Genomic DNA, 25518 nt, shown 5'->3' with positions numbered 1-25518 from the left:
TTATCCCCTTTTGGAAAAAACATGTACCCATGAATTACCACATAGGTGGCAGTACACTAAACACCGAAAGTGTGATAAGAGACTTAGGGACACAGGTGGACAGTGGTCTCACCTTCAATAACCACATCGCCACAACAGTCAGGAAATCCTTCTATGTGGCACACCTCATCACTAAGGGCTTTTCATCCAGAAAAAAGGAGGTCATTGTCCCACTGTACTCATCCCTCATTAGACACATTATAGAATACAATGCCCCATTTGGTATGTACCTCTCAAGACATCTGCAACAACTGGAAAGGCTGCAGAAATACCTCACTAAAAGAATCACAGGCCTAAAGCAGATGCCCTATGCTGACCACCTTAAAAAACTCCAGCTATACTCTGTTGCATATCGTCTACTCAGAGGCAATCTCTGCTTAACATACAAGACCATGTCAAACCCAGAGCTGTTGGACATGCTACACTTAAATAAATCCCAATCCCTCAGAGCCACATACTCCAGGGATCTTAACCTTGTCATCACAATAAACAAAACATGCTGGAGGGATAGGTTCCTGACCCAGAGACTTCCCAGACTCTGGAATAGACTGCCCATGCACGTCAAGCAGAGCGCCTCCTTGGCCCTCTTCAAAAGGAACCTTGACGATTGGATGGGAGAAAGGAAATTCACCCCAGGGATCACATCAGTCACCCTGCTAGACAGGGGTCCAGGGAAGTAAATAGTGTGGGTAGAAATAGCCAGGGAATTATTATGGCTAGGCTTGTATAGACCCTAGGGCCGATAGCCTAGTACCAACCTATGAACCTATGAACCTATGGAGCATTACCAGGAAAACACATTTAGGACTTTAAATCTTTACATCTTTATTTCTTTATTTGCATTTTTTGTAGATGCTGTATGTTCTGACAGATCTCTGTTTTTATTCATATGCATTGTGTTCATTTAGGTTGTTTATTCTGTCCTTATCTGTCAGAATATGCTGTTACTGCCTTGAGTGTTTGTCTCTTACACTAATTATGAACCTTATTTATCATAGGTTCATAAGGTTTTACTAGGCTAACTACTACAAGGGTCTTTTTAAGTCTAGCCATGCATCCCAAGTCTCTGACAAGTTCTGGTACCCTTGATAAGTGTATGCGGGAGCTTGGGAGCCGAAACATTTACAAGCCAGGGCCTGGGAGATGAACCATTTACAGGTTGCCTGTGTCCATTAGAGATATAGGTGACAAACCATGGATGAATGTCCGGTTTCCCATCCAATTGTCCAAGTTGCACTTGAATTGGGTTAGGGAGAAACTCTGCTACACATGGATGAGGAGCCAGTTCTATAGATGGGGTAGCCTCTGGGATACATACCTATCTCACCAGCAGGTCCTATTTATACCACAGGCAAGGTTTAAGTCTTTAGAACAGGTAATTCTGGTGCTGTTTGTTTTGTGGATATGCAGGGGGTCCATCAGAGTGGGGTCTGACAATGCCCTGTATGCCAGACATGTATCTCCCCTCAAAAGCCTGTAGGAGACAGAATACAGGTATAGGGCCTTGTGGTGGTCTGCATAAGACATTTTACTTATACACTGTTTTCTTTTAGTGAGGAACCTCTGTTGATGTTCCAATTGTTGGATATACCTGGTTAGGTACATAAAGAAATATGTCAGTGCATTTACACCTGCTGCCACCCAGTCAACTTGATTACTTTTGTTCTTGCTCTAAATTTATTTATTTATTTTATTTATTTATATTTGTTGACTGGGAGTGTCCGACTGGATGTAGGTCCATTTTTAGCGGAGGCCCGGGAAGAAAAGCTCCACAGTTAAAATAAACAGACAGTTGTTACATTGGATTACATAGCGATTAATAATTTACATAGCAATTACTTACAACATATTTACAGATGAAGAACATAGTACATCAGTAGACAACTAGAATCTTTATCTGTGAAGTACATAACAGACATTAACAAATGTTACAATAAGAAGTTCCTGCTGTATAATAAGTACTAGGCTTATGAGCGTCTGAGCTTGCTATAATCAAGGTAGTTAGTGGAGTGGAAAGAAAGGTAGCGGTTGGATGGGGTGGGTGATATTAGAGTGGGAGTTGCAAGGGCATAGCCAGCATGTTTTTAGGTACGCTTTTAGTAAAGTTTTGAAGTGGGTGCTTGATGGTATGGAGGTAATTGTGGGTGGGAGGGAGTTCCATAATTTGGCTATGTTGCAAGAGAATAGTGCTTCACCAGCAGAGTTATTGGCTTTAGTGAGCTGCAAGTGATTTTTGTTGCTGGATCTTAGTGGTCTGGTGGTGCGATAGGGTTGGAGTAGATTCTGGAGGGATGGGACATTTAGTCGATGGTTTACTAGTTTGTGGACGAGTGAGAGTTGATACCATTAAAGGAGGTGAGGGAGTTCAAGCCAGCCCAGTTCAGCAAGTAAGAGACAGTGGTGACTATGGTATGATGCCCCTGTGGCGAATTTGGCGATTTTGTTGTAGCAGGTCTCTAGCTTGTTTAGATCGCATTGCCTTAGGTTGGTATATATTGGAGAGGCATAAAGTAGGGGGGAGATAAGGTGGGAATTTGTTATTGAAATCTTTGCTGCTTTGGTGAGATGTTGCTTTTTTCTGTATAATGCTCCTAGTTTTTTGTGGACTTTTTTATGGTCATGGATATGTGAATGTCAAATTTTAGTTTATTGTCTATTTCCACTCCTAGAAATTTGGTGTGTTCAGTTGGGTATATAGTGGTGTTGCCTTTTGCTGTGATGTTAAAGTGAGGGTTGTTTTGAGTATGTTTGGTGGGTTGGAAGATGAGTAGTTTAGTTTTGTTTGGGTTGAGTATTAATTGGGCATCGGATAACCAAGCTTCAACAGAGGAAAAGGCTTCATGTGTGACTTTTTGCAGTTTGGGTAGGGACTGGACTGAGCAGATGATGGTTGAGTTATCTGCGTATTGTATGAGTGTGCCATGTTTGGTGGCAGAGGCTTGATTATTGGTGAAAACAGAGAAGAGTAGGGGTCCAAGGATGGATCCTTGGGGAACCCCTATGGAGACAGGTAGTTGTGGAGATATGTCATTCTGCCATACAATGGATTGTTGGCGGTCAGACAGGTAACTCTGAAACCAGTTGGTGACTGATTGTGAGAAGGATAGGTTATTGAGGACAGAGATAAGTTGTTTGTGTGGGACCATGTCAAATACTTTAGATAGGTCTAGGAAAGTAGCAGAGGAGAGATAGCTATTGTTTTTATGCTGAAGGATAGTGTTAGTAAAGGAGAGTAAGGCAGTGGTGGTGCTATAGTTTGGTCAGAAACCATGCTAAGTATTGGAAAGGAGGTTGTTAGTAAGGAGGTAGTCTGAGACCTGAGAGTGTATGCATCTCTCTAGTATTTTGGAGAGTGGAGAGAGAATAGCTATGAGGCGGTAATTGGTTAGTTCTGTGGAGGGTCTGCCTTTGTGGAGGGGAATTATATGTGATACTTTCTACAGTGTGGGAACGTAACTTTCTGACAGAGATTGGTTAATCAAGATGGATACTGGGTAGGCCAGAGCATCAGCTGCGATTTGTAGGTATTCACTTGGGAGGTTGTCTGCTGCTAATTTGGTGGGCTTAAGTTACTTAAGAGTTTTTTTATGTTGGAGGTAGGTACAGGAGAAAAAGAGAAGGCAGTGGGAAGATTACTAGTTGAAGGTGTGGGTTGGAGGGGAGGGGGGTTGTGTTGTTTAGCTAGTGATAGTATGGTTTGTGTGACGTGTGTGTTGACTGAGATAGCAATATTTTCTGAGGAGTGAGGGATGTTAGGAGGAGGGGTACTGACTTTACCTGGGTGGAGGATGGAGTTAATGGAGGACCAGAATTGTTTGGGGCTGTGTTGGGAGGAGTCTAGGGCAGACTGGTAGTATTGGAATTTGTCCTGTTTTATTAGCTTTTTGACTCTATTGCATAGTTCTAGGAATTTCTGTCTAGTTGAGGGGGTTTTGGTTTTGCACCAGTGCTCCCAGGCTTTATCCCTGTTTTTCATTTCTGACTTAGTGGTTTTCTGTAGCCATGGGGAGGGTTGTGCTTTGATTCTGGAAAGTCTTATGGTGGCATGGTAATTAAGGATGCTCAGGAAGGTAGTTTTAAAAAATTCAACTGCGTCAACTCAAATTCAACTAAATCCCAGTGATTAACTGTCTTATACTGCCAGAAAGAGTAAAAACTATCAATGAGATGACCATTAGAAGGAAAGCCATTCTAAAAGGCAAACCTTCCATCTCCTGTTTTATGCAGTCCTTCATAAGTTAAACTCTGTTTCTAATTCTTTCCAGTATCAGTCTTTACATGAATTTAATTCTGGTGATACCGATTTTCTCTTTTGTTAATTCTGTGTAACTTGCCTAATATGTATATATATATATATATATATATATATATATATATATATATATATATATATAGACATTTGCTGTATTAATATTGTAATCATATATATTTATACGTCTTTCAAATTTACAACTATATTATGCTGTATTATGCAAACTTTGTAACCTTTTCTTATGCTATGTATTTCTTTTGCTTACCACATTGTACTTCATATGTTTGTTTATAGTTATGTACAAAATGCATGCTCACTTTTGGGAACTGTTTGATTCTGAACTTTTTGTTAATTTTTTTCAACTGTTGTGAACCTGGCAGTGCTTGAAATAGGTCCTTTAGGATCAATTCATTGACCTAGCCAACAAACAACCAGCAAATAAATAAATAAAATAGATAAATAGACAAATAAATAAACAAGCAAACAAATCATTGATAAAGGCCCAAAAATCAAGCCCAGATTTAAAATATTCCTCTTATAAACTTAGAATAGAGTAAGGTGCATTTGCCTTAGCTATTGGTTAAACTAGACGCCAAAAAAACATGTGCTTTGTTTTATAACATACCCTACTCTGCCTGAATCAATCTAAAGCTCAACGGTGATGCTAAGCATAGATGCTTTGTACTATTTGTGGCATGTACGCAGATATTGCTTTGTGATTAATTCTAACACCCAGCAATATATCTCTCCTTCTTCTTTCCCAGAAACTCTTCTCTTGTTCTTATCCCTCACTCTGCTCTGTCCAGCCCAATCAGAAGGATCGTAAAGATAGGTGATCTTCCGTTTGACAACCTGAACTGAAAAACAGACTACTTTGTCTGTAGTACTAAAAAGACATAAGGTTTTTAACCAGTTATAGTTCTTTTTGTCTTTATGTATGTAACATTAGACAGTGTCCCACTAGGGTATCTGCAGAACTGGAAATAGGCGCTAAGCCCCCCTCTCCTACATCTTGCAAAATAGCAATCACAAAGCTACAGGCAAGAGATAGTTTGTGCAAATTAATTGGCTTTTTTGCACTCAAATCTTTTTTGTGCTCCATGCCTTCCCTGTGCTGAACAGAACCCACAGATTGGCTCTGCAGTCCTGAGGTCTGGCTAGGACTCGCTCTGCTCGCCTCGCTGCACTCGGCTCGCTCCACTCCCCTACCCTACCCCCATTCTCACTCACACCCCATATCAGTTAAATTTATTTCTAACCCTCCACCACCTTTAGCACCAATCAACTACAAATTCCCATCTCCTCTAACCACACCCCTACCCTCCCACCAATAAAATCACTCACTAAAATAACACCCACTTCCTTCCCTTCCTTATACGTATCCCCTAGAATTGCCACTAGTCAAACACTGCTTCAACACTACAATGCAAACACTACTATCAAATCTCTTGCTAGCCCTAGCTACCGTAGCCCACCTAACATCAATACAAGCCAATGTACCACTTTACAATACCTCCTACCACACAACACATAGTATACCATACCCTAAAACTCACACACACTTCCCTATCTGCCCCTCACTATTTAGAGATACATATATACTATACTCATACAGGACCTGCCTACCAGATATATATATACCAAATCATTTCAAACTAAATCCTATATAGAAGTAGCTCACACCATTAAACACATAATACTGTCCAGCATAAACTTATTTATTTCAGGTGATATACATCCAAACCCAGGACCATATGCTACCCTACCCTCCAACAGGCATAAATCTGACCTACTAATCCTTCACATAAATATTCGTAGCATCTCTAATAAACTTGCAAATCTACATGCATTTATATCCCAACACTCCCCAGATATACTAGCTATAACTGAAACCTGGCTTAAACCCAAAATCCCAAATGAAGAAATCCTACCCCCCAGGGTACAATATCCTAAGACTAGACAGAACAGGAAGGAAAGAAGGTGGAGTGGCAATTATGTTTAAAAACACACTCAACCTTCAACCCTTGCAACTCTCATTGCCAAAATTCCAAAATGCAGAAACCTTAGCCTCCATGCTAACTATAAACAACACAAAGAGAATTAATGTTCTCTGTAGTTATATTCCTCCAGAAAACAACTCCCCAATAATTGAGGAAACACTCCAGTGGGTCTCACATAACCTTCCCCAAGAGACCATTATACTAGGTGATCTAAATATCAACTGGTCAACCTGTAACTCCAACAACTCCAATAACCACATTAACCTCTTTGGATATTCCCAACTTATCCAAGAACCCACAAGAACAGATAAAAAAATCCCATAAGCAGTCTGTTCTTGATTGGATACTAGTAAACTATCCCAAACCCAACTACACATCTGGCTGTTTACCAGATGTCCTCAGTGACCACCACCCCATCTTTCTCCTAAGAAAACGAGCCTCTATTCCACAACCCATAACATATAAATAAGTTAGAGATGAGCAGAACGTAGATCCCCAGGAACTTAACACTATACTTAAATTATGTAACTGGAAACCACTTCTTTCCCTAGCATTAGACCAAGCAGTTAACTACTTTAATAGCACATTTCTAAACATCCTTAATACTATTGCACCCATCAGGAAAATTAGGGCAAAAACAAACTATGCTCCATGGCTTACCAGGGATACTTGAGCCTTAATAAAATCTAGAGACAAAGCCTGGAAACAATGGAAAAAAGACAATTCTCCACAAAATAAGCAAAGATACCAACTCAGGAATCAAGCCAAAAAAAAAATTTAGACAAGCAAAACTATTACCTAGGACTACAAAAGAAACACTCAAATCACCCCCAAAAATTCTGGCAAGCCATCAATTCCCCTGTTAAAACCTGGTAAAACAACCACACCCTCTCCTACCCCCCCTCCCGATAGCAACTCTGACACAGCATCCCAATTTAATCATCACTTTATAGACTCCATACAGTCACTATCTAAAAAACTAATTCTCAAATAACTCCTCACTGACCCCATCATAAAACCCAATATATATACCCTCCTTTACTTTCTCACCCATTCCCACTTCCACCATTAAAAGCTCCTCCTAAAACTCAAGCCAACTACCCTCGCAGCTGATAACATACCTGAAAACTTCCTAAAAATAGCTGCAGAATCCTTATCCTACCCCATTTCCATACTTATCAGCTGTTCAGTTCAGGAATCCTACATTCCTCAGCTCTGGAAAGTTTCTCATATCATACCCCTCCACAAAGGAGGAAACTCATATGACTTCTCCAACTACCGCCCCATAGCCATCTTGTCTCCCCTTTCTAAACTTCTTGAGAAATGTATTCACACACAAGCCATGCAATTCCTTACTACTAATAACCTTCTCTCCCCCACACAACATGGCTTTCGCCCTCACCATAGTACAACCACTGCTCTCCTCTTTTTTACACATCAGGTCAACCAGTACAGAAACGATAATAACTTTGTTTCTGCTATATTTCTGGACCTATCAAAAGCATTTGATATGGTCTTGTACCAATTGCTTTTAAATTCTCTAGCTACCTTATCATTTGCTCTTGCCACTATGGACTGGTTCACAAACTACCTATCCAACAGACAACAATCAGTTCTATGGCAAGGAGTTCTATCACCACAACGTCCAACAACTATTGGTGTTCCACAGGGCTCAATCCTGGGCCCACATTTTTTCTCTGTCTTTACAAACAACCTTGCTAATGCTACCCAACAAGCCTCACTCATACAGTACGCAGATGACTCTACACTCATCTGCACATCCCCATGCCTAACCACCTTACAAAAGCTTACCCAAGAATCCTTTACCTCCATAGAAAAATGGATGAATAACATTCAGCTTATTCTCAACCCAAACAAGACCAAATTACTTCTGCTTTCTCCTAACAAATACAAACACTCCCCCCTCTCCTTCACCATCAACTCTTCTAATGGCACTGTCATATCTCCAACTAGCCATATTAAACACCTAGGGATAGAAATAGATAACAACCTATTCTTTGATGTCCATATAGCCCAAACTGTCAAAACGGTAAACAAAAAAATGGGAACTCTCTATAGACATAAAAAATGCCTTATAGACAAGGCAAGAGTCACTCTCGCTCAAACTCACCTTCTATCCACTCTGTTGTATGCTGCACCTATCCTAACTCAGACTAGAAAATCAGATCTTACCAAACTTGAGGCCTGCTATAACAACATTGCTAGGTTTGCTAACAACTCTCCCTACAGAACTCCTCATTGCCAGGCTCTAAGGGACTTACAATGGCTAGAGCTTCCACAACTTCTTACCCATCAACAACTTATCATAGCTTAGACCATCCTCACCTACCCTGAAAAAACTCTCGCCCTAACTCATCTACTATCTTGCTATTCTGCCTATCGCCCTCTTCGGTCTGCTAACAAGTCTCTCCTTAACATTACCAGGGCAAATAACACAGCAAGGAAAGCACTACTTTCCTACACCACTGCAAAAGCCAGGAATAATCTCCCTACTTCTATTACTTCTGCCTCCTCCACCCAAACTTTCAAACACTTACTCAAACTTCATCTTACTACAAACTGGATCTGTCCATGCATCACATGACCCTAGGTTCTCCCTCTTTTCCTTTACCTAATGTTTGGATTACATAACTTGAATGGTTGTAGCCTATTAACTTCACAAACAGATGACACTAGATACATTGTAAATATACTTGTTAGTACTACTGCATGCGCCTTTAATATTTGACCGATTTATATGCTATATGTCTTCTTTAATATCTCACTTGTTCATTTGTTCTATGCTTGCTTGTTTATCTCTCTGTTTTTAAATATTGTTAATAAACTCTGGAGCTTTTCTCCCCGGGAACTCCACTGAAAATGGACCTCTATCCAGTCGGACTACCCCGGTTCACAAATAAATAAATAACACGCTTGCATTAATCTGCATTTTTTTGAAGGATATGAAGTCTGAAACTCAAATGTATGTCATTAGCTAGTGCATTCTTTCCTCAGTGATTTGCCAGAAATCTACAGATTTTATGAGGAACGTGCCAAACAGATGTGGTAAAAATCTAGACATTCTGTGAAATTCTGGACATTTGAGAGGTGTGGGTGTATTGATTCAAAAAACTATCTTGAGTCTCTTACAAATAGTTTTTAAGGGTCTATATTAGCTACCATCTCTTTGTAGACCATCTTTTTAAGGCTTTTAAATCAGAGAAAATATTGAAAAGAAGTGCGTATCACTGCTGGCTGGGTGGTGGAATGCTGTTACTTTCAGGCACTGAAAGACAAGCTTCAGTGACAAGGAAGACCACTTTCTTGTGGATGCTGTGTCTGCCTCATTGACTATGATATGGAATCACAGTGCTGTTGTATTAACAAGTGAGATCATGTGATAAAACACATCACTGTTATGGTCAAAACTGTTATTGGTCATGGGTATTCCATCCATAAACATCATATACATATGACTGACAAAATGGACACTAACAAGAAGCCGGTTTCTTTAACACCATCCCAACTTTGCCAGATGAACACAGCAACAAGTGATCCATATGCCAGACCTTATGACATGGGGAATTTTTGCAGGGATACAGTATGGTGTACAGTTCTTATCACCTATTTTACCATCATTTTGTATACCTGATACATGCAGCATATGCAGCTTATATACTATTAAGTTCATATAAGTAGGACAGATCATAGCTATATGCTGGTGAGGCTGAAACACAGAAATTCCAGTTTGATATCATCTGACATGCTTATTTGTTCAGTGCCATATATGCAGACCACTGGTAAAACTTGCATCTAGTAAAGCGGTGATATAGAAATAAATGCATAAATACTGCAAAAAATGATTACTTTATTCTTTATTTGTACCTCACTGACAACAGAGGTGTGTCTAACATGGTAGCCTTTTCTTGATTTTAGCAAATTCCATGTATCGTATAGTTTATTTTGTAGTTTGTGTTTACAAGTATTTCAGTGAGCTGATTTTTCACACTAAATTAGACCCACTTTCTCACATGATAATCTTTCTTTCAGCTCCCTTGCAGCAGACTTCTGTAAACCAGGAAAGGTCATAAAAACACATGTACTTAAATATACCCAGCTTACATACAAAGACTGCTGGGTCTCCTGTATGGGTCTATATGTAGAAAAGTGATGTTGTTACCATCTTGGTGTGATGGTTGAAAGCATATGTCTCAGACTACAAAGTTGCTCCAGGTGGCTACTAGTCTCTTTAGAAAGGATATGGTAGTTGTCAAGGACAATGGTAAAGTGTAATTGGCAGGTAGCAAAGCCGTAGCAAGGGAGGATGAAGGGGAGCACCTGCCCCTGGAGCAGCATGTTGGGAGGGCAGGATCAGAAGTGTAAAACACATGCTAATCAATCCTTGCAAGCAATATATGCAGTCATTTCAGCAGCTGTGACAAATTGCATTCAGTGTGTTGCAACTGCAGTAAGTCACTGATCACCCCTTGTCATTCAGCCAGTGTCTGTAGCAAGGAGCAAGTACAGCTGTTTGCTACAGATTATAAAAGGTGTTTATTGGGAAGTGTAGCAAAGGGCTATTATATGGCTACATAATAACTCTTTGGCTATATGGAGGGTCTTTTACATACAACAAAAAGCTATCATGTCAATATAAAACATATTTATTAGGGTGGCAACTTTTTCCCCCTTTGGTTATCAACCCAAGAAGCATTTTTCAACTCTGAAGGACTTCTTTTGTGTTTATTCTCTGGGAAGAACTTTTTTGTCAATTTGGTTGAGGTGGGGGCAGCAGCTAATCTAGATATAGATTTGGCAGGCAAAGTTGGTATCCATGTCTCAAATAGGCTGACTGCCATTGTGAGCTTCCTCTAATCCCAGTCTTATCACTGCAAGGCTTTCTGGAGGAAAGCAAGTGAAGGGGTGCTGCCTGTATTATCAAGTTGGCTCAACTTCTGTGACTGCTACTGCACACAATGGAATACTTATCAACTGTGAAATCCTAGCCAAGGGAGACTTTAACTGCAACTGGACTCAGGACCTGGAGTACCAAAGCCTTATGGATATTTCCAAGTTATGTCTTACAGAACAGGAATCATGACCCTTCACAAGACAACTAAGTACTTTTGACTGGATACTTATAAAGTCCCTTTAGAATTTGTTGGCTACTGGTACGATGCCTGATTCCTTCAGTGATGGTTCACCGATGTTTGCAGTTTGGGCACACAGTTAATCTTATGCTTTAGCCAAAGCTATTCAAACTAGAGTTACACAAATCTTCCCTTTTCTAAACCTAGGATTGCCTCTATAAGAGAGTATCTGGGCACCTGTATATTTTCTTCTTACACCAGGATAAGTTGTTAATTACATCAGCTTTACCTTCCCTTCTATTCTCGTTAATGCAACACATATGGCAGGAAGGAAAGTTAAAGATACGTCCCCTTCATGGGTGTCCAGTGAGCTCTGGGACTGTACAAGAGGAAAGGAATGACAAGGGCAGTCTGGAGACACACCTTTTCAGTCCTTTGCTCTTAATGCCTACAGAGCACTTAGGAACTACTGCATGGCTAAGATAAGAGAAGGAAAGAAACAGTAACTAAAAGGCCTGCAGTCTAATGTATACAACACCCCCACGGCATTCTACAGTGGCATAAAGTTCAGGATGAGCTGGTTAACCTGCAAAACATGTTTTCTGTTGAATCGGATCAGTCTATTGCAGAAAAATTCAGTCAATATTTCTTTGGAACATCTCAGTTTGTGCTGAATCTCCCTTGGAGTATAAGTACTCAGTATGATTACCCTCACCCTACTTTCATTCTCTAGCCTGCCACTACAAAGTTGGTCTTTAAATTTCTGCCCGAAGGTGAGAAGAAAGGCTCTGTTTTAATGGCCTTTCACTGAGATGTGATTTCCAGTTATTTCTAGTTCTTGCAAAATCTATTACCTGTCTCCACAACACTACTATTTCAGATTGTATCGTACCACGTGGTGACCCACATGAGTTAACAGCCATAAAAACATTGTACTCCCAAATCCCAAATCAGGAAAGAGAGAATGTTGTTCACTTTCATCTTGGTTCTATCTACTTACTTTCTTCTTTCTCTTTGTCTCTCTGAAGCACAACATTGATTTCAGACTAACCATAATATAAACACTGCCCTGGTTGCAGTAATAGAACATATCATAATCTCCTTGACAAAAGTAACTTTTCCTATGTATGATTCTTGACCTCATGAAGGTTTTTACCTTAGCTGGACATTCCCTTTTTTTGGATAGACTGAGGCCTGATAGCATTGATAAAAGAGATCGGATGTAGGCCTAGAGTTAACTCTCCAGCTACCCAGTAGTATCAGTTGGATTTACTACAACGGGACTTAATTTTACATATGGGAGTTGTTTAGGCATAAGTCCTAGAACCTTTACATTTTTTCTTCAAGTGTGTGAATCAGATGTGGTTTTCTTATGATAAAGTTGTTTTAGTATGTTGATGACTCTCCATTGGCAAGTGCTGCATTTAGAGCAGCTAAAGCTCAAACTGATCGCAGAAAGTCCTACACTCTCTACAGACTTGACTGTCTGACAGTAGCCTATTATTGAAGTCTTCCCAACTAAAAGCCATGTTCTTTAATTCGAGGTCCTTCCCCAAAGACAGAACTTTACTCCTTTCTCTTTATTCTCTCATCTTTAAGGTTGGAATATCTATTTCTATGAAGAACCGAGTTAAATATCTGGAACTCATTGTTACTCATTAGCTATTTTACAATACTTACATAGCTATCTTTATCGATTAGGTTCATTAACAGCTAACTACTTTCAACAGAAGCAAACAGCACAATATTTACTCCTAACTCATTTCTTGTTTTTCAATTTGGTCAAGAACAGTCCTCACCCTCTAATATTCACCACTAATATACATTGTCTCATTTGGGGTACCTCTGTCTTTTAGATTAACTTACCTGTGCTCGTGTGCCTCGCTTTCTGCATAAAAGATATGGACCACCAAAGTCCCCTTAAAAACCTTATTTGGTGGTAGCTGCATGATGCCCTATTAGTCCCACCCTTCTCTGCCTGTATGTATTTAGCTGTATGAATATTACTGTTGCATATGAATGCTGTGTGCTTAAATGCAGTGCTGTAAAGTCAAGAAGATCATGAACATATAACTGCATTTACTGTAACTGATATAGATCTATACACTGTTTAATGTTTACTGACAAACTCTATACTGTATTTTTTACTATTGCTGTTGTCTAGCATATTGTTTATTGATGGATCTTTTCTCTGTCTGTTTCTGTTGCATGTGGTTATGCCCATTCAGTCTACCCTGGCCCTTAACTGTAATAAAAAAACAGACAAACAAAGAAATAAATAGGCATTTCCTAAACAGTACTTATGTACATGAACTGATGGGATATACTCTTATCTTTTGCACATATTACATTAGTCTCACTTGACTTTTGTACGCATGTGCACACACAAGTTTATTGTTATTTGTATATAATGGACATATGCTGATTTATATTATTTGAAACTGGTTAATTTCTATAATGATGTTTCTGTCCTCTCTACTGCTTAAAAATAAAAAATCATTAAGAAGATTACTATGTCAGAATGAAATGTGAAATAAGTGCATCGTACCCTCACAGCACCTTTTTTGACCTCTTAGACTTTGATACTTGACAGCATATGTTCTGCGAAAGAAAGCTATTTATCTTGTTGGGCAGCAAGCCAGCATCCCTGTTATTCTGAGCAGTACATGTGCCAGTGAGAATATTAGATTATTGTAATGTCAATACACTGTGTGCGTAACTGACACAGGGAGATAAAAATGTGTATGAAAGTTCAAAGCAGGAAGCTTCAATTCTACGTGGGGCAGTGGCTGCTAAATAAAGAAAGATGTTTTCAAAGGTATGATCCTGATGAAGGACTTAATCTAACCAAAGACTGTGCCTTTGCTCTTGATGCAGAATCACATTCTTAGTGCATTTAGGGACATTTCAGCTCAGGAGTACAGTTACATGATAATGTCATAATGATAATTATACAGTTAGAAGTATAACCAAAACCATATGTCAGTCAATGACCAGATGTTTAAATTAATTAGACATCCCCTACAGTGCATTTTAGTAGTCTCACAGCATTGGCATTATTAGGTAGCTAGGCTCTCTTGCCCACAAATAGGCAGGCAAAGAAACTGTCTTGTCAAATGCTAGACAAAAAAACAGATACAGCAAAATACATGGCTTCACTTTAGAAGCTCAAGATACTGAAATTTTGAATTTCAGTATCTTGAGACCAGAAGAATGAAACTTCAAAAAAAACTAAACCCCCCAAAAACAACACCCATAATATAGAAAATAATCCAAAAAGAATACCCAACCCTCCCCTGACATAAAAACACAAAAACAGCAAAAAACAACACACATACCACTACCATAAGTATGCCCTGCCGCACCCCCCATTTCGAGGGCTACACCCCCCAAACCCCACAACTTATATATACCAACTCCAAGGTTGCACTAACATGAAAAAAAAGACAAACCCAATGTAACGCACCCTACTCTCCCATTGCACACTATTATACCTATCTCGCGAGAAACATACACACACTACACAAAGAAAAAACACACCATTTCAACACTTACACACACACACACACACACACACACACACACACACACACACACACACACACACACACACACACACACACACACTCACACCTACCTACCCTAACCAACTTCTAAAACTTCCCAAAATGTTAAACCAAACCACATTCCTACATAAAACCCTAAAAATTGCAAACCTACCTGACCCTCCAAACATAACCACACATCGGCCACTATCTTTCCTACCTGTACACTATTTAATCATAAAGGGACAGCATATAGGGAAAAACAGCACACACCACACCTACTACCGATTCGGCAAACTAACATTCGACAATATGCAGTTTCATGCGGGTTCATATTACATTGTCGAATGCCAACAATTTCAAATGCTCAGAAGAGTGAAACTGCCAAATATCAAAACTTTTATTGCGAGGGGCTATGCCCCCCACACCCCCTGCTAAATATATATACCAACTCTAAGATCGCACTACAGTGTGGAAAGGGCAAATATTCCAATCTTCACTGTACTGCGATCCCACTATCCAAACTTCGATATGTGGCAGTTTCGCTCTTCTGAGCACTCGACATTGTTGTCATTTGACAACGTAATAGGAACCCATTTCATGTAACTGCACTTTTGCTCTTCTAGTTTTGAGCTTCCAAAGTGAATCCAAATATATATATATATATATATATATATATATATATATGAATGTATGAATTTATGACATTTCATAGAAATGTCAAAATGGAAAATGACAGCTTCAAAGGGTTGAAATGGGAGAAACTGAAATCACACCTCCTGCTAATTAACTTAATTAAATAATTGGAGCATTTCTCCCCGGGTCTCCGCTGAAAATTGGCTTTGTTCCAAGTTGGACTTTCCCAGTTAACAAATGTTAAATAAATAAATAAACATACAGCCTAACTCCAAGATTATACTACAGTGGAGAAGGGCCAATTCCCCTGATCCTCACTGTTCCACATTCTCACACTGATATTTTTTATTGTTTTGTATGTGTCAATATTTCTGATTTTGAGCATGAGTTGACTGCTTCTTTAAAATTTCAGAGAAATATCATGAATCCATATATATATATATATATATATATGTGTGTGTGTGTGTGTGTGTGTGTGAGATTAATTGAATAACTTTGAATCCATGTTTGGTCGATATTGTTTAGTTGACATAATTTGGACAATTACACAGATGGCTGACAGGTGTGCAAGATCACACACTTCCCAGGGTTGGGATATATGCTTTTATCCCAACATTGTCCAGTCTTGGAGTTAGTATACATTATTAGCACTGCTGCAGGGTATGTGCAGTCACCCACATCAGAGGTGCAAGAGGACATCCGTAAAGTGATGTTTATTTTTTTTTGTTTAAAATTTCATCACATGTGCAGCAGCATGTCAACATTCACATTGTTGAAGTTTTGTGGTCAGTGTTTCGAAGAGAAACATTTCAGGGGAAACAGGTGCTGACTTTGAGGGAACATGGGTGAAATTCTTGGCTAGGCTTATAAGGGCCTCTGGGCCAATAACCTAGCATCATCCTATGAACCTATGAAGGTTGACATGTGGGTGATTCAACATAATCAGTAAACCCATATGAAATATATATACCCATATATAAACCAGTTTTCTGTTAAAATCGTATAGAAAACAAGTAAAATTAAACCTAAGTAAAATAACTTGTGGTTTAATGCAATGATGTAATAAGCTAACCAAGTAAGGTGTATGCATCCAAAAGAAGAGTAAAAGATTGGCAAAATATATATTATACCATGACGCCCCCAAAACGTGCACGCTGATTGGCCAGTGTGCACATTGTAAATCGAGTTATACTAATGGAAAAAGGTCCTGTCGCCCAGACTTTTTTCCATTAGTATAACTCTACTTTTAAAAAGCTGTCTCGCTATGCTAAACACATTTAACATAGCGAGACAGGTTTTAAAAAAAAAAAGCAACAGAGAAAGCAAGATCTCCGTTGCTTTTTTTACTGTTTCGCTATGTTAAATGGGTTTAACATAGCGAGACAGTTTTAAAATAAGCAACGGACATCTCTGTTGCTTATTTTAAAACTGTCTCGCTATGATAAACCCATTTAACATAGCGAAACAGTAAAAAAGCAACGGAGATCTTGCTTTCTCCATTGCTTTTGCTCACAGCTCTGATGTACTGCGCAGGCGCAGTACATCAGAACTGCCTCGGATGCCAGACATCTGCGGAAGGGCAGTAAACAGGCATTATACTATGCCATTATTTAAGAAAAGTAATAGTTTCTTTTCTTAAATAATGCCATGGTATAATAGCAATAACCCACTTCTGGGTGTGGGTAATGCTGTATTTACCCACGGTTGGCTTTGTTTGGTCCCTCGGGCTTTGCCCTCGGGACCAAACCACGCCAACCATGGGTAAATCCAGCATTACCCACACCCAGGCGTGGGTTGCTGGAGGGACAGATTCATCACCCAGAGACTCCCTATGCTGTGGAACAAAATCCCGGTACATGTGAGGCAGAGCACCTCGCTGGCCTTGTTCAAGAGGAATCTTGACCAATGGATGGGAGATAGCAGATATACCCCAGGGATTACTTCAGTGTCACTGCTTGACAGAGGCACACCAAAATGATAGGCATAGTTTTTATTCAAACTAAAGGGGTGGCGAAAGCCACATAACTATGGGCTAGGCTTATAAATGCCCTTGGGCAGATAGCCTAGTATGAACCTATAAACCTATGAACCTATAATAAAACATGGAAGTTGCCACCAGACTCAATATGCCCACAATACCAGGTAAACGTAGGAATCATTTTATTTAGTGAAAATACTATTATTTTTACATCTACTGCTAAAGCATTTCACTGGTGGTCAGTGTAGAGGTTAAGGCTACACTCTTTAGTTCCTGTGCTACAGGGCTTGATTCCCACAGCCCTCATTTTCCTGCAGTGTGACCTTGAGCAAGTTACTTAACCAGACATTGCTCCAAGGTTGACATTGAAAAGGGACTGTGTGTCCAGTGAGTCTATCTGGTTAACAAATAAGTATTATTATTATTATTATTATTATTATTATTACCTCACAAGACTCTTCTGTGTTAGTACATACACTATAAGGATAACTACATTACTAACATATATATGTTTGGAAGAGTGTCAAGCTTTGTACTTTTTGGATCTACAAAGGATGGTTGGACTAAAGCATTCCCAGACTACTGCTATATTTAATCGTCATGCATCCTGGTCTGAACATGTAACTTACAATATGTTGAAAAAGTGCATACAGAAGAACAAGTTGAATCTCTCACAAATACTCTAAGCAATTGCGTTCTTGGGCGAAACTGCAGGGACAGCTGCTGGTCATGTGGATGGTGCTCTAAAACCCTAATCAAAATTCTACTGAAATTATCCTAACAAAAATACTTGCCACCAGGAATTATTACATTTGTCTAATGAGTTCTGATCTTTCTATGAAATCACTCAAAACTTTATGTATATTCTGCATTGCAATCCCCTTTTCAATCTATTTTATTATTTAAGATAGATAACAACAAGCTGAAGTAATTGCTTTTGGGTGAATTCCATTTCCACTTTAGGCATAAAAAAGAATATTTTTCGGACATGTTTCCTTATGAAAGACTGTATATGGATCTTTGCACATTAAAGCCACAATTCAGAATTTCTTGTAGCTGACATTCTTGTACTTATAAACAGGGAATTACATTCCTATACAGTCTGATAGGTTCAAAAGGAGGTAATGTTAATGTCTCAGTTACAAAACTGCAAATCTCCATCTCAGATGTAAACAGCCTTTTAACTACTTTGTTGCTAAAGTAAACAGGCAGAAATGACTGAGAGATGTACTAAACACTATAAAGTGATGGTAAACTATTAGGGTGTGATTTTAATGGATGGGTGACCCAGGTCTGTATTAAACAAAGACACAGGCTACTGCAAGACCTGAAGGACAGAAAGACTGTCTATAATAACAGACTGTTATGGCACCAAAACAAAATTCTAATCTATTTTGAAAGTTAAGATTTTCTAGCAATTGTTATTGTAGATTTCTGTAATACAGCCAAGGCTTTGTTACAAAATAGGAATTAGGGATTAAAATGAAATCTTCCCAGCAGTTAGACTAAGAGCCTTGAGGTTATAGCACTCTCCATTCCTATTTTCTGCTAACAGGGCCCTCCTACTGGCATGGTAGTTACAGTGTAAACAAAGGTTGTCTTTGCTCTAAAGCTGCATTTGGAATGGAAATTTTTTTCCTCACTGGCATTGGCAGAAATGCAAAAGCTGAGAATACATTTGTTACTACTACTAGAAGCTGGGGAAGCCTGGAACTATTCAGAATTGATGCAGACATATATATTCTCATTCTCTGGGGTTGGGGCTGGCATAATGGTTAAGGTCTTTACCTCACAGAAAGAGGGTACAGAGTTTGATTCACTCCTTTGAGGGAAATTGGTTAGGCTTAAAATAGCCTAGAAGGGCAACTAGTCAAGTACTTACTTATGAAAAACCCCTTTTCCTTGTTACATTTAGGAATATTTTTCTGTCTATTGTCATAAACCCCTCCATAACTCACTGGATTGTAAGCTGTCTCACAGACAGGATGCAAGATGTCAGGATTGGTGATTAGCTCCACTAGCAGACCAGTCGCCAGCAGGATACCTCAGGGCTGCATGCTGGGACTGCTTCTTTTTAGCATCTAATTCTCAGAGGTAAAGGCTAATGTCGAGGGCCTTTGGCTAACCAGGATCACAGAGGACTGCATATTGGAAGCTATCATAGAGTCCCCCATTATACAAACATCTTACAAGAGGATCTAACACAGAGAAATGACTGGTGTCAAAGCCATGGACTGAAACTTAATGTCAAGAAATGCATTACAGTGCTTTTTGGGAAAACTGCCACCCAGGCTAATTACTCCATTGATAAGACACCCCTAGGAGCTGATCCAGTAGTCAGGGATCTGGGAACATATGTAGACAGTAATCTGGCCTTTGACCAACATGTGGTCAAGATAGTATGAAAATCATTCTGTGTTGCCCAACTTATAACTAAGGGCATGGCAACTAGATCCAATAAACTCTTAGTGTCACTTTATTTGGCCCTTATCAGACCCATCACTGAGTATAATGCCCCTTCGGCATGTACCTGACCAGGTATATGCAACAGCTGAAATGCCCACAAAGGTTCCTTACCAGGAAAACCCAGGATATAAACACATTGTCCTATGTGGATTGCTTTAAAGCTCTGACTCTATACTCTGTCTCCTACAGATTACTGAGATACGATCTATGTCTGGTATGCAAGGCTTCCTTGGCTCCAGCTCTGACGGACTTTTGCACATCCAAAAAACAAACAGCGTCAGAGCCACTATATTCGATGATTTAAATTTAGCTTGTGACAAAAATAAGACATGTTAGCAAGACAGATATGTTATCTCAGTTGATCCTCATACTCTGGAACAGGCTCGCTATCTATGTACAGCAGAGTCCATCCCTAACCCCATTTAAGCATAACTTTGACCAACAGATGGGAAATTGAAATCCACCCAGGGTCTGGCCCCCATGTCTTTGATAGACAGAGGCAGACAGTAATGCTCAAACTAAGTGATAACCTCTAGAAACTTCCTAAATAATGTACCCCCTCCTAATGAATGTCCATGATAGATAGGGACAGTTAGGTTGGACTGCACAGCTAGGCTTATACAGGTCCTGGTGGTCTATTTACCTATGAACCTAATAGCACACAGTTAACTTGATTGACTTTGAATGTATATTGCCTGCAGAGTTAGATTTAAATGAACTGCCTGCTTCCAATCTTTGACAGCCCATAAGTGATAAAAGCTGGATTGTGTCTGTATGCCGACTTAAGTTTGGCCATATTCAAATTGTTCAAAAATGTTTTGCCAAAAGCAGTCTCATTAGCAGGGGAGAATTCCATTTTCTCCACTATTGTGTGACCTTGGAGTAAGTATATTTAAGTTTGGGGTGTGGGGGTAACCTCTCACATGAGGAGTGCAAAAAAAAAAAAAAAAAAAAGATTTTCTCTGAGTTTTTTTGAATGCATTTTTGGCTAAGTATTTTCAGTTAATTTGCATTTGACTGAACTGTCATTGATATAGTGGCATGCATTCATAAAAAATGTATTCCTTTTTGGTTGTTTATGTACCATATCATGGTATTGTCATGTTTTATAGAGTTCCTAACTACAAAAAGTTTAAGTTCAGAGCTATATTGATAGCTATCATTTCTCTACTCTGAGATTATAATCAAAGAACCTTTAAAAATGGACTAATTTCCCTCAGTATAGTCAAATGCATCTGTTGTTAGCTTTGTATTTGGGAGAGGAAGCAGAAATGGAAAACAAGATTTAGAGAAAACGTTTGAATCTAACCATGGAATTCCTTTAGTACAGAAGGCTGAGGAAAATTTCCTTATCTTATTTGGTCCCTTCTGGTTCCATAGTTTTTTCACATACTACTAGATATTCCTCATCTTAAAACATACAAAGTAATTATCAGGGTAGACTTTTCAACTTACCATTTTCCACAATGCCAGCTTAAATTTTTGGACTGTAAATAATACAGATGACTGTTAGGCTGGGGCTGAGACCAATATTATGTAGATATTTTAAATAAATATCTTACTAAAATAGAAAACTGGGCTATTAAGTTTGGAGTGAAATTTAAGCACAAGATAAAGTAGTTAAGTTGGGTAACCATAACTGGCAAGACAACGATGGGTAGAAAAGCACTGGAAATAGTTGACTATGTCAAAGATTTAGGTAAAACAGTGGGGAAAGATATGATCTTTAGATATCATGTGTAAAAAATTAACAGTAAAGTGCTGAGACAATCTGGTCTTATGTAAGTACTTTGGAGACTAGAATCTCCATGGTTAGACCAATGATCAAATAGAATACTTCATTCTATAGTTTAATAATTAAATTATAGGGGGTTTGAAAACAGTACAAAGACATTTTACAAAGAGAACTGCAAATATAAATAATCTGTGATATTTTGAATGGTTGGAGTTTTTGGGACTACAAAGTAAATGATTGAGACTGGTCAGGGCAAATTGTGCCTTGCATTTAAGCCACTGACTAATGATGTCTTACACAATGACACTGGACTGACTCAGGCTACTAATTTCTCAGTGTTAAGGGAGAGGGGTCCTAATTATACAAGAAACAAAAATAGAGCAAAAAAAAGAGGGAGATTTGTGACACATATATTATCAAGGCCATGGATCAAAATTCCAGCTGAAATAAAAAAAGAATAGTTCATTGTTTTTCAAAAAAGGCTGAATGAGTATACGAATGATAATAAATACAAACGTGGACTACTGGAGACTACAGTACTAAAGGTCCATGTTGGCTGTTTGCAGTTATGATAAACTATAAAACTGAGGAACTGTAAGACATGGAAACATATGTGTTCAGAATATTCTGCACATGAAATGACGCTTGCATAACCTGGGGATCAATTCTACCTTGTTCTTTGGGAAGAAAATAATTCTGGCATTTGTATTTAAGACATTCCTGAAATTTTTTTGTTAGACAGGGTAGTAGATTTGACTTAGGATATTTCTGATCATATGTCCGGTTATGGAAAATGTACGCTGTTGGGCTGTGTTTAGGGTATCTAAATCTTAACTTAAATCAATCATCCAGGTAAGGATAAAGATGAATTCCCTTGAAACTCTTTTCTGAGAAAAGCAAATAATGCAGGCTTTAGGTTTTTAAGACAGTCCTAACATGTCTTTGCTATAGAAGGTATTAGATTTGATTTTAATATTTTGGGACTAAGTTCTAGTATGGAAAATGTGCATAAGAACTGTCTTTAAGATCTCTAAAAGTTTGCTAGAATCATTCAATAGTAGTGGAAAGGATTCATATGAATTATCTTCAATTTAGATGTGCAAAAACTGGGGCTAGACAATTTGTAAAAACCTTGAGTGCAGTAGAAAGGCCAAAAAAACATGAAAACAAATTAGTAATGGAAGTTCTCCATCTGGAACCTCTGTAGTCTTCTGTAAGACTGGGACGTGCAGGTAGGCATCACCTTACATATTCAGATTCATTAGAAAAGCATGTTTTTGCAGAAAAAGTACAGACTGGACATTTTAGGTTAAGCTTTCTAGAATGTTTTAGTTCTGAGAGCTCTAAGATGGAATATTAACTGGAGAAAGGGCATCTGTATCATTTTTAGTACAGAAGGCCAACCCCCAAAATGTCTGCTCCCCCAAAGACTCCTTTTGATAAATATGAATTGTTGTGAGGAAATTGAATAGTTTTCATCTCCTTAATGTGTGATGAGGATCATGGACTCCTTAGTCTGATAAGGGAGTGGTCTCACTATAAAGTAAAGGTTGAAGACTGCTTGTGGCCTCCTTGAAATATTCAGTGACTACAAGAAATTCTTTTTTATTTTGATTTTTCTGGAGACCTTTTATGCTTTTCTTTTCTTTTTTTTAATTGCTTCAGGTTTTAAATATTAAAACCTGACACAGAAGGAAAAAGGGAAGAAAGAGTGTGTGCTCTATAAATGCTAACAAATTCTTAGTGAACTCTTCTATCTGACATTTTTATTGAAATAAGTGCAATGGACCCTCCATCTATAGTGCAACACATTAAGTGGCACTGTCTGCATGTCCTTTGTGGCAGATTCTGTTCTGCTTTCACTGTTGATGGCTCTGATTATTAATTTGTCATTGGCTAGTAATCCTAACCAATGAGAGAATGAAAAAGGGACCAATCCTAATGCCACTGGAGTTTTTATGTCACTGTGATACATTTACACAGCTTTTTGGTTTATGTTAGTAGAGTTCATGCTGTGGTCAATTTTCTAGTAGTAGATGAACATTTTTGTGATAATTACAGCTCTTGGAAGTAGGCATCCGGCTTCTGTGCTTTGAAAAGTTATAAAATAGACATTGCCACAATGGTAAGAAACACCTGGCCTCTAATGAATTAATAGGTTGTAAAAATATGGCATCTTATTACAAGTTCTGTACTTTCTGTCACAGGGTAGATAGGCATATCTGAAAGTGGCACAATTTTCATCAGTCCCTAATTTTTGCCCCAAACTGTTACTCTATCCTGTATATAAGTTGTACGAAAATGCTGACAATTAAAATCACAAAATATATGGCCCTAGGGCCGAAAGCCTAGTACCAACCTATGAACCTATAAATATTTTGTTCTTTAGAAAATGTATAAGACATTTAATTCTAGCTGGTTTGCAAGTAAATTATAGCATTACCTAAAATTTGTCCTTCATTTTGTGGTACTGTCCCTCAGATCTGGGGCTTTGTCCATGTGTTTTGTTTAGAGCTATGCTGACATACATGTTAGCATGAACTTCCTTTGTTTTGTTTTCCAAAATGCTGGTTCACTTCACATATTTATTTTTGCATGTAATGTACTGTAGTTTCCATGTTGTAATTTAGTCATATCTTCTAAGTTTTGTAAGTGATACAGTGGTTAGAGCTGCTTTTTAGCAATGTTTGTCTCCTCTGCTTCGTTACTGTTTGGAGTGCTTTCTGCACGGTGTCTGAATATCTCTTCTGTGCCCATGTGGGTTCCTAGCTTTCTATCAAAGTTATGCCAGTAGCCTAAAGTCTGTTGTTATTCTGATGAATATTTCTCCTTAATTGCTTTGTGTGTGAAGGTAAACAAAATGACCTTTATGTTTGCCAGTTTATGACAGTATGGCTTAGTGATACTTTGCAGAAAACAATTAATTCATTCTTTGCAAACTACTGCTTTATATATATTATTATACTAGGTCTCACAGGCCCATACTAAAAAACATAAAAACACATTCATTTTTAAGACTTTCCTCACAAAGGCTTTTTATACTGCCTGGCTATTAGTGCAGTAATGAGATACTTTCTGTAGACAAGGGTACAGAGTCTGATAACTCCCACCTGCTTTTATCTTTGTGAATACCTCTTAGCACTTAGAATTAGAGACAAAAGTAAAAAAATAAAGGTGAGACAAAAGCCCAAAGTTAAGGAGAGATTTTAATTACTCTTACCAACTTAGGAAATTGCTAGAATAAAAGGTTTTACATTAACATGTATTTTCTGGAGTCAATGATGTCTGAAACTCAATGATTTGCCAGAAAACCATATATTTTACAAGGGACAGTCCAAAAATATGAGGCAAAGATATGGACCTTCTGGAAAACTCTGGACAGTTCAGATGTATGCTTCTGTGTAACTCTTAGCAAGTCAATTAACCAGACAGTGCTCCTGGTCTTACCCTGAAAAGGGACACCTGCCTCCATTGGACTTATCTGGTAAACAACTATATATAAAAAATACGGTCTGAGGTGGTTTGAGTATCTTCCTGGAGTAATTTGACAAGGCTTTCAGAATTAGATGGGCCATAAACTAGATCCTTCTGACTGTGATAAACATGTACTGGTCAAACAGATGGACTACAAATGCTCATGTAATATTAACTTGCTCAAAAAAGCAAGTGCTCTAACTCCAGCTGTATCGATCTTACTTAACTGTTTAGCCCTTCCAACACCTAACCCTATTAAACTATATTGGTTCATAGGTAGATACTAGGGCCCAAGGGGGCCTA

The sequence above is a fragment of the Protopterus annectens genome, chromosome 6.part0, assembly GCF_019279795.1.
Source record: "Protopterus annectens isolate FY-2018-M chromosome 6.part0, PAN1.0, whole genome shotgun sequence".
NCBI lineage: Eukaryota > Metazoa > Chordata > Ceratodontiformes > Protopteridae > Protopterus > Protopterus annectens.
The sequence above is the reverse complement of the archived record's forward strand: the minus strand, read 5'-3'. Positions refer to the sequence as shown.